Source organism: Ascaphus truei, chromosome 5, assembly GCF_040206685.1.
Source record: "Ascaphus truei isolate aAscTru1 chromosome 5, aAscTru1.hap1, whole genome shotgun sequence".
Lineage (NCBI taxonomy): Eukaryota > Metazoa > Chordata > Amphibia > Anura > Ascaphidae > Ascaphus > Ascaphus truei.
In genome coordinates this window covers 231,397,770-231,409,902 of record NC_134487.1, presented here as the reverse complement: position 1 = coordinate 231,409,902, position 12,133 = coordinate 231,397,770, and positions in this window count along the sequence as shown.

Sequence of the window (12,133 nt, the reverse complement as noted above, 5' to 3'; positions counted from 1 at the left end):
GGCCGTATACTGGGGGGACGGGGACGACTCCCATTAACCCCTGACTATACCGGGGATACGCTTATCACAATGCCTTTCTGGTCTGTGCTGAAGCAGGGCATTCTGGCAGCCAAGTGGCTTGACCTTTATTAGTGAGCCTGGTTACCCCCTCTCGGAACCACAGACTTAGAAATCGCCAGCTCATATACTGTGCATAAAATATATTTATATATATACCCTTATACACCATTTTAATAAAAAATATCACAAAATTCTTCTAAGTCCCACGGGAAGAGTCAAAGACGCGCACGTTCATTTTCAGAGCTCCTAGACCTTCCTATAAGAAGTTAGCCAAAAAGTAGCTTCGAAAAACGCTTAGGTTAAGTTTCAGAGTTGCTTCTAATGTACGAAAGTAGGACTTAGACATAATTTCACTCTCACAACATTATGGCTGGTTGGAGACAGTCCGAACCACAAGTACCGGGTCCATGGTTCTGGCCGTATACTGGGGGAACGGGGACGACTCCCATTAACCTCTGACTATACCGGGGATACGCTTATCACAATGCCTTTCTGGACTGTGCTGAAGCAGGGCATTCTGGCAGCCAAGTGGCTTGACCTTTATTAGTGAGCCTGGTTACCCCCTCTCGGAACCACAGACTTAGAAATCGCCAGCTCATATACAGTGCATAAAATATATTTATATATATACCCTTATACACCATTTTAATAAAAAATATCACAAAATTCTTCTAAGTCCCTCTGGAAGAGAGAAAGACGCGCACGTTCATTTTCAGAGCTCCTAGACCTTCCTATAAGAAGTTAGCCAAAAAGTAGCTTCGAAAAACGCTTAGGTTAAGTTTCAGAGTTGCTTCTAATGTACCAAAGCTGGACTTAGACATAATTTCACTCTCACAACATTATGGCTGGTTGGAGAGAGTCCGAACCACAAGTACCGGGTCCATGGTTCTGGCCGTATACTGGGGGGACGGGGACGACTCCAATTAACCCCTGACTATACCGGGGATACGCTTATCACAATGCCTTTCTGGTCTGTGCTGAAGCAGGGCATTCTGGCAGCCAAGTGGCTTGACCTTTATTAGTGAGCCTGGTTACCCCCTCTCGGAACCACAGACTTAGAAATCGCCAGCTCATATACTGTGCATAAAATATATTTATATATATACCCTTATACACCATTTTAATAAAAAATATCACAAAATTCTTCTAAGTCCCTCTGGAAGAGAGAAAGACGCGCACGTTCATTTTCAGAGCTCCTAGACCTTCCTATAAGAAGTTAGCCAAAAAGCAGCTTCGAAAAACGCTTAGGTTAAGTTTCAGAGTTGCTTCTAATGTACCAAAGCTGGACTTAGACATAATTTCACTCTCACAACATTATGGCTGGTTGGAGACAGTCCGAACCACAAGTACCGGGTCCATGGTTCTGGCCGTATACTGGGGGGACGGGGACGACTCCCATTAACCCCTGACTATACCGGGGATACGCTTATCACAATGCCTTTCTGGTCTGTGCTGAAGCAGGGCATTCTGGCAGCCAAGTGGCTTGACCTTTATTAGTGAGCCTGGTTACCCCCTCTCGGAACCACAGACTTAGAAATCGCCAGCTCATATACAGTGCATAAAATATATTTATATATATACCCTTATACACCATTTTAATAAAAAATATCACAAAATTCTTCTAAGTCCCTCTGGAAGAGTGAAAGACGCGCACGTTCATTTTCAGAGCTCATAGACCTTCCTATAAGAAGTTAGCCAAAAAGCAGCTTCGAAAAACGCTTAGGTTAAGTTTCAGAGTTGCTTCTAATGTACCAAAGCTGGACTTAGACATAATTTCACTCTCACAACATTATGGCTGGTTGGAGACAGTCCGAACCACAAGTACCGGGTCCATGGTTCTGGCCGTATACTGGGGGGACGGGGACGACTCCCATTAACCCCTGACTATACCGGGGATACGCTTATCACAATGCCTTTCTGGTCTGTGCTGAAGCAGGGCATTCTGGCAGCCAAGTGGCTTGACCTTTATTAGTGAGCCTGGTTACCCCCTCTCGGAACCACAGACTTAGAAATCGCCAGCTCATATACAGTGCATAAAATATATTTATATATATACCCTTATACACCATTTTAATAAAAAATATCACAAAATTCTTCTAAGTCCCTCGGGAAGAGTGAAAGACGCGCACGTTCATTTTCAGAGCTCCTAGACCTTCCTATAAGAAGTTAGCCAAAAAGTAGCTTCGAAAAACGCTTAGGTTAAGTTTCAGAGTTGCTTCTAATGTACCAAAGCTGGACTTAGACATAATTTCACTCTCACAACATTATGGCTGGTTGGAGACAGTCCGAACCACAAGTACCGGGTCCATGGTTCTGGCCGTATACTGGGGGGACGGGGACGACTCCCATTAACCCCTGACTATACCGGGGATACGCTTATCACAATGCCTTTCTGGTCTGTGCTGAAGCAGGGCATTCTGGCAGCCAAGTGGCTTGACCTTTATTAGTGAGCCTGGTTACCCCCTCTCGGAACCACAGACTTAGAAATCGCCAGCTCATATACAGTGCATAAAATATATTTATATATATACCCTTATACACCATTTTAATAAAAAATATCACAAAATTCTTCTAAGTCCCTCGGGAAGAGTGAAAGACGCGCACGTTCATTTTCAGAGCTCCTAGACCTTCCTATAAGAAGTTAGCCAAAAAGTAGCTTCGAAAAACGCTTAGGTTAAGTTTCAGAGTTGCTTCTAATGTACCAAAGCTGGACTTAGACATAATTTCACTCTCACAACATTATGGCTGGTTGGAGACAGTACGAACCACAAGTACTGGGTCCATGGTTCTGGCCGTATACTGGGGGGACGGGGACGACTCCCATTAACCCCTGACTATACCGGGGATACGCTTATCACAATGCCTTTCTGGTCTGTGCTGAAGCAGGGCATTCTGGCAGCCAAGTGGCTTGACCTTTATTAGTGAGCCTGGTTACCCCCTCTCGGAACCACAGACTTAGAAATCGCCAGCTCATATACAGTGCATAAAATATATTTATATATATACCCTTATACACCATTTTAATAAAAAATATCACAAAATTCTTCTAAGTCCCTCGGGAAGAGTGAAAGACGCGCACGTTCATTTTCAGAGCTCCTAGACCTTCCTATAAGAAGTTAGCCAAAAAGTAGCTTCGAAAAACGCTTAGGTTAAGTTTCAGAGTTGCTTCTAATGTACCAAAGCTGGACTTAGACATAATTTCACTCTCACAACATTATGGCTGGTTGGAGACAGTCCGAACCACAAGTACCGGGTCCATGGTTCTGGCCGTATACTGGGGGGGCGGGGACGACTCCCATTAACCCCTGACTATACCGGGGATACGCTTATCACAATGCCTTTCTGGTCTGTGCTGAAGCAGGGCATTCTGGCAGCCAAGTGGCTTGACCTTTATTAGTGAGCCTGGTTACCCCCTCTCGGAACCACAGACTTAGAAATCGCCAGCTCATATACAGTGCATAAAATATATTTATATATATACCCTTATACACCATTTTAATAAAAAATATCACAAAATTCTTCTAAGTCCCTCGGGAAGAGTGAAAGACGCGCACGTTCATTTTCAGAGCTCCTAGACCTTCCTATAAGAAGTTAGCCAAAAAGTAGCTTCGAAAAACGCTTAGGTTAAGTTTCAGAGTTGCTTCTAATGTACCAAAGCTGGACTTAGACATAATTTCACTCTCACAACATTATGGCTGGTTGGAGACAGTACGAACCACAAGTACTGGGTCCATGGTTCTGGCCGTATACTGGGGGGACGGGGACGACTCCCATTAACCCCTGACTATACCGGGGATACGCTTATCACAATGCCTTTCTGGTCTGTGCTGAAGCAGGGCATTCTGGCAGCCAAGTGGCTTGACCTTTATTAGTGAGCCTGGTTACCCCCTCTCGGAACCACAGACTTAGAAATCGCCAGCTCATATACAGTGCATAAAATATATTTATATATATACCCTTATACACCATTTTAATAAAAAATATCACAAAATTCTTCTAAGTCCCTCGGGAAGAGTGAAAGACGCGCACGTTCATTTTCAGAGCTCCTAGACCTTCCTATAAGAAGTTAGCCAAAAAGTAGCTTCGAAAAACGCTTAGGTTAAGTTTCAGAGTTGCTTCTAATGTACCAAAGCTGGACTTAGACATAATTTCACTCTCACAACATTATGGCTGGTTGGAGACAGTCCGAACCACAAGTACCGGGTCCATGGTTCTGGCCGTATACTGGGGGGGCGGGGACGACTCCCATTAACCCCTGACTATACCGGGGATACGCTTATCACAATGCCTTTCTGGTCTGTGCTGAAGCAGGGCATTCTGGCAGCCAAGTGGCTTGACCTTTATTAGTGAGCCTGGTTACCCCCTCTCGGAACCACAGACTTAGAAATCGCCAGCTCATATACAGTGCATAAAATATATTTATATATATACCCTTATACACCATTTAAAAAAAAAATATCACAAAATTCTTCTAAGTCCCTCGGGAAGAGTGAAAGACGCGCACGTTCATTTTCAGAGCTCCTAGACCTTCCTATAAGAAGTTAGCCAAAAAGTAGCTTCGAAAAACGCTTAGGTTAAGTTTCAGAGTTGCTTCTAATGTACCAAAGTAGGACTTAGACATAATTTCACTCTCACAACATTATGGCTGGTTGGAGACAGTCCGAACCACAAGTACCGGGTCCATGGTTCTGGCCGTATACTGGGGGGACGGGGACGACTCCCATTAACCCCTGACTATACCGGGGATACGCTTATCACAATGCCTTTCTGGTCTGTGCTGAAGCAGGGCATTCTGGCAGCCAAGTGGCTTGACCTTTATTAGTGAGCCTGGTTACCCCCTCTCGGAACCACAGACTTAGAAATCGCCAGCTCATATACAGTGCATAAAATATATTTATATATATACCCTTATACACCATTTTAATAAAAAATATCACAAAATTCTTCTAAGTCCCTCGGGAAGAGTGAAAGACGCGCACGTTCATTTTCAGAGCTCCTAGACCTTCCTATAAGAAGTTAGCCAAAAAGTAGCTTCGAAAAACGCTTAGGTTAAGTTTCAGAGTTGCTTCTAATGTACCAAAGCTGGACTTAGACATAATTTCACTCTCACAACATTATGGCTGGTTGGAGACAGTACGAACCACAAGTACTGGGTCCATGGTTCTGGCCGTATACTGGGGGGACGGGGACGACTCCCATTAACCCCTGACTATACCGGGGATACGCTTATCACAATGCCTTTCTGGTCTGTGCTGAAGCAGGGCATTCTGGCAGCCAAGTGGCTTGACCTTTATTAGTGAGCCTGGTTACCCCCTCTCGGAACCACAGACTTAGAAATCGCCAGCTCATATACAGTGCATAAAATATATTTATATATATACCCGTATACACCATTTTAATAAAAAATATCACAAAATTCTTCTAAGTCCCTCGGGAAGAGTGAAAGACGCGCACGTTCATTTTCAGAGCTCCTAGACCTTCCTATAAGAAGTTAGCCAAAAAGTAGCTTCGAAAAACGCTTAGGTTAAGTTTCAGAGTTGCTTCTAATGTACCAAAGCTGGACTTAGACATAATTTCACTCTCACAACATTATGGCTGGTTGGAGACAGTCCGAACCACAAGTACCGGGTCCATGGTTCTGGCCGTATACTGGGGGGGCGGGGACGACTCCCATTAACCCCTGACTATACCGGGGATACGCTTATCACAATGCCTTTCTGGTCTGTGCTGAAGCAGGGCATTCTGGCAGCCAAGTAGCTTGACCTTTATTAGTGAGCCTGGTTACCCCCTCTCGGAACCACAGACTTAGAAATCGCCAGCTCATATACAGTGCATAAAATATATTTATATATATACCCTTATACACCATTTAAAAAAAAAATATCACAAAATTCTTCTAAGTCCCTCGGGAAGAGTGAAAGACGCGCACGTTCATTTTCAGAGCTCCTAGACCTTCCTATAAGAAGTTAGCCAAAAAGTAGCTTCGAAAAACGCTTAGGTTAAGTTTCAGAGTTGCTTCTAATGTACCAAAGCTGGACTTAGACATAATTTCACTCTCACAACATTATGGCTGGTTGGAGAGAGTCCGAACCACAAGTACCGGGTCCATGGTTCTGGCCGTATACTGGGGGGACGGGGACGACTCCAATTAACCCCTGACTATACCGGGGATACGCTTATCACAATGCCTTTCTGGTCTGTGCTGATGCAGGGCATTCTGGCAGCCAAGTGGCTTGACCTTTATTAGTGAGCCTGGTTACCCCCTCTCGGAACCACAGACTTAGAAATCGCCAGCTCATATACAGTGCATAAAATATATTTATATATATACCCTTATACACCATTTTAATAAAAAATATCACAAAATTCTTCTAAGTCCCTCGGGAAGAGTGAAAGACGCGCACGTTCATTTTCAGAGCTCCTAGACCTTCCTATAAGAAGTTAGCCAAAAAGTAGCTTCGAAAAACGCTTAGGTTAAGTTTCAGAGTTGCTTCTAATGTACCAAAGCTGGACTTAGACATAATTTCACTCCCCCAACATTATGGCTGGTTGGAGACAGTCCGAACCACAAGTACCGGGTCCATGGTTCTGGCCGTATACTGGGGGGACGGGGACGACTCCCATTAACCCCTGACTATACCGGGGATACGCTTATCACAATGCCTTTCTGGTCTGTGCTGAAGCAGGGCATTCTGGCAGCCAAGTGGCTTGACCTTTATTAGTGAGCCTGGTTACCCCCTCTCGGAACCACAGACTTAGAAATCGCCAGCTCATATACAGTGCATAAAATATATTTATATATATAACCTTATACACCATTTTAATAAAAAATATCACAAAATTCTTCTAAGTCCCTCTGGAAGAGTGAAAGACGCGCACGTTCATTTTCAGAGCTCCTAGACCTTCCTATAAGAAGTTAGCCAAAAAGTAGCTTCGAAAAACGCTTAGGTTAAGTTTCAGAGTTGCTTCTAATGTACCAAAGCTGGACTTAGACATAATTTCACTCTCACAACATTATGGCTGGTTGGAGACAGTCCGAACCACAAGTACCGGGTCCATGGTTCTGGCCGTATACTGGGGGGACGGGGACGACTCCCATTAACCCCTGACTATACCGGGGATACGCTTATCACAATGCCTTTCTGGTCTGTGCTGAAGCAGGGCATTCTGGCAGCCAAGTGGCTTGACCTTTATTAGTGAGCCTGGTTACCCCCTCTCGGAACCACAGACTTAGAAATCGCCAGCTCATATACAGTGCATAAAATATATTTATATATATACCCTTATACACCATTTTAATAAAAAATATCACAAAATTCTTCTAAGTCCCTCGGGAAGAGTGAAAGACGCGCACGTTCATTTTCAGAGCTCCTAGACCTTCCTATAAGAAGTTAGCCAAAAAGTAGCTTCGAAAAACGCTTAGGTTAAGTTTCAGAGTTGCTTCTAATGTACCAAAGCTGGACTTAGACATAATTTCACTCTCACAACATTATGGCTGGTTGGAGACAGTACGAACCACAAGTACTGGGTCCATGGTTCTGGCCGTATACTGGGGGGACGGGGACGACTCCCATTAACCCCTGACTATACCGGGGATACGCTTATCACAATGCCTTTCTGGTCTGTGCTGAAGCAGGGCATTCTGGCAGCCAAGTGGCTTGACCTTTATTAGTGAGCCTGGTTACCCCCTCTCGGAACCACAGACTTAGAAATCGCCAGCTCATATACAGTGCATAAAATATATTTATATATATACCCGTATACACCATTTTAATAAAAAATATCACAAAATTCTTCTAAGTCCCTCGGGAAGAGTGAAAGACGCGCACGTTCATTTTCAGAGCTCCTAGACCTTCCTATAAGAAGTTAGCCAAAAAGTAGCTTCGAAAAACGCTTAGGTTAAGTTTCAGAGTTGCTTCTAATGTACCAAAGCTGGACTTAGACATAATTTCACTCTCACAACATTATGGCTGGTTGGAGACAGTACGAACCACAAGTACTGGGTCCATGGTTCTGGCCGTATACTGGGGGGACGGGGACGACTCCCATTAACCCCTGACTATACCGGGGATACGCTTATCACAATGCCTTTCTGGTCTGTGCTGAAGCAGGGCATTCTGGCAGCCAAGTGGCTTGACCTTTATTAGTGAGCCTGGTTACCCCCTCTCGGAACCACAGACTTAGAAATCGCCAGCTCATATACAGTGCATAAAATATATTTATATATATACTCGTATACACCATTTTAATAAAAAATATCACAAAATTCTTCTAAGTCCCTCGGGAAGAGTGAAAGACGCGCACGTTCATTTTCAGAGCTCCTAGACCTTCCTATAAGAAGTTAGCCAAAAAGTAGCTTCGAAAAACGCTTAGGTTAAGTTTCAGAGTTGCTTCTAATGTACCAAAGCTGGACTTAGACATAATTTCACTCTCACAACATTATGGCTGGTTGGAGACAGTCCGAACCACAAGTACCGGGTCCATGGTTCTGGCCGTATACTGGGGGGGCGGGGACGACTCCCATTAACCCCTGACTATACCGGGGATACGCTTATCACAATGCCTTTCTGGTCTGTGCTGAAGCAGGGCATTCTGGCAGCCAAGTGGCTTGACCTTTATTAGTGAGCCTGGTTACCCCCTCTCGGAACCACAGACTTAGAAATCGCCAGCTCATATACAGTGCATAAAATATATTTATATATATACCCTTATACACCATTTAAAAAAAAAATATCACAAAATTCTTCTAAGTCCCTCGGGAAGAGTGAAAGACGCGCACGTTCATTTTCAGAGCTCCTAGACCTTCCTATAAGAAGTTAGCCAAAAAGTAGCTTCGAAAAACGCTTAGGTTAAGTTTCAGAGTTGCTTCTAATGTACCAAAGCTGGACTTAGACATAATTTCACTCTCACAACATTATGGCTGGTTGGAGAGAGTCCGAACCACAAGTACCGGGTCCATGGTTCTGGCCGTATACTGGGGGGACGGGGACGACTCCAATTAACCCCTGACTATACCGGGGATACGCTTATCACAATGCCTTTCTGGTCTGTGCTGAAGCAGGGCATTCTGGCAGCCAAGTGGCTTGACCTTTATTAGTGAGCCTGGTTACCCCCTCTCGGAACCACAGACTTAGAAATCGCCAGCTCATATACAGTGCATAAAATATATTTATATATATACCCTTATACACCATTTTAATAAAAAATATCACAAAATTCTTCTAAGTCCCTCGGGAAGAGTGAAAGACGCGCACGTTCATTTTCAGAGCTCCTAGACCTTCCTATAAGAAGTTAGCCAAAAAGTAGCTTCGAAAAACGCTTAGGTTAAGTTTCAGAGTTGCTTCTAATGTACCAAAGCTGGACTTAGACATAATTTCACTCCCCCAACATTATGGCTGGTTGGAGACAGTCCGAACCACAAGTACCGGGTCCATGGTTCTGGCCGTATACTGGGGGGACGGGGACGACTCCCATTAACCCCTGACTATACCGGGGATACGCTTATCACAATGCCTTTCTGGTCTGTGCTGAAGCAGGGCATTCTGGCAGCCAAGTGGCTTGACCTTTATTAGTGAGCCTGGTTACCCCCTCTCGGAACCACAGACTTAGAAATCGCCAGCTCATATACAGTGCATAAAATATATTTATATATATAACCTTATACACCATTTTAATAAAAAATATCACAAAATTCTTCTAAGTCCCTCTGGAAGAGTGAAAGACGCGCACGTTCATTTTCAGAGCTCCTAGACCTTCCTATAAGAAGTTAGCCAAAAAGTAGCTTCGAAAAACGCTTAGGTTAAGTTTCAGAGTTGCTTCTAATGTACCAAAGCTGGACTTAGACATAATTTCACTCTCACAACATTATGGCTGGTTGGAGACAGTCCGAACCACAAGTACCGGGTCCATGGTTCTGGCCGTATACTGGGGGGACGGGGACGACTCCCATTAACCCCTGACTATACCGGGGATACGCTTATCACAATGCCTTTCTGGTCTGTGCTGAAGCAGGGCATTCTGGCAGCCAAGTGGCTTGACCTTTATTAGTGAGCCTGGTTACCCCCTCTCGGAACCACAGACTTAGAAATCGCCAGCTCATATACAGTGCATAAAATATATTTATATATATACCCTTATACACCATTTTAATAAAAAATATCACAAAATTCTTCTAAGTCCCTCGGGAAGAGTGAAAGACGCGCACGTTCATTTTCAGAGCTCCTAGACCTTCCTATAAGAAGTTAGCCAAAAAGTAGCTTCGAAAAACGCTTAGGTTAAGTTTCAGAGTTGCTTCTAATGTACCAAAGCTGGACTTAGACATAATTTCACTCTCACAACATTATGGCTGGTTGGAGACAGTCCGAACCACAAGTACTGGGTCCATGGTTCTGGCCGTATACTGGGGGGACGGGGACGACTCCCATTAACCCCTGACTATACCGGGGATACGCTTATCACAATGCCTTTCTGGTCTGTGCTGAAGCAGGGCATTCTGGCAGCCAAGTGGCTTGACCTTTATTAGTGAGCCTGGTTACCCCCTCTCGGAACCACAGACTTAGAAATCGCCAGCTCATATACCGTGCATAAAATATATTTATATATATACCCTTATACACCATTTTAATAAAAAATATCACAAAATTCTTCTAAGTCCCTCGGCAAGAGTGAAAGACGCGCACGTTCATTTTCAGAGCTCCTAGACCTTCCTATAAGAAGTTAGCCAAAAAGTAGCTTCGAAAAACGCTTAGGTTAAGTTTCAGAGTTGCTTCTAATGTACCAAAGCTGGACTTAGACATAATTTCACTCTCACAACATTATGGCTGGTTGGAGACAGTCCGAACCACAAGTACTGGGTCCATGGTTCTGGCCGTATACTGGGGGGACGGGGACGACTCCCATTAACCCCTGACTATACCGGGGATACGCTTATCACAATGCCTTTCTGGTCTGTGCTGAAGCAGGGCATTCTGGCAGCCAAGTGGCTTGACCTTTATTAGTGAGCCTGGTTACCCCCTCTCGGAACCACAGACTTAGAAATCGCCAGCTCATATACAGTGCATAAAATATATTTATATATATACCCTTATACACCATTTTAATAAAAAATATCACAAAATTCTTCTAAGTCCCTCGGGAAGAGTGAAAGACGCGCACGTTCATTTTCAGAGCTCCTAGACCTTCCTATAAGAAGTTAGCCAAAAAGTAGCTTCGAAAAACGCTTAGGTTAAGTTTCAGAGTTGCTTCTAATGTACCAAAGCTGGACTTAGACATAATTTCACTCTCACAACATTATGGCTGGTTGGAGACAGTCCGAACCACAAGTACCGGGTCCATGGTTCTGGCCGTATACTGGGGGGACGGGGACGACTCCCATTAACCCCTGACTATACCGGGGATACGCTTATCACAATGCCTTTCTGGTCTGTGCTGAAGCAGGGCATTCTGGCAGCCAAGTGGCTTGACCTTTATTAGTGAGCCTGGTTACCCCCTCTCGGAACCACAGACTTAGAAATCGCCAGCTCATATACAGTGCATAAAATATATTTATATATATACCCTTATACACCATTTTAATAAAAAATATCACAAAATTCTTCTAAGTCCCTCGGGAAGAGTGAAAGACGCGCACGTTCATTTTCAGAGCTCCTAGACCTTCCTATAAGAAGTTAGCCAAAAAGTAGCTTCGAAAAACGCTTAGGTTAAGTTTCAGAGTTGCTTCTAATGTACCAAAGCTGGACTTAGACATAATTTCACTCTCACAACATTATGGCTGGTTGGAGACAGTCCGAACCACAAGTACCGGGTCCATGGTTCTGGCCGTATACTGGGGGGACGGGGACGACTCCCATTAACCCCTGACTATACCGGGGATACGCTTATCACAATGCCTTTCTGGTCTGTGCTGAAGCAGGGCATTCTGGCAGCCAAGTGGCTTGACCTTTATTAGTGAGCCTGGTTACCCCCTCTCGGAACCACAGACTTAGAAATCGCCAGCTCATATACAGTGCATAAAATATATTTATATATATACCCTTATACACCATTTTAATAAAAAATATCACAAAATTCTTCT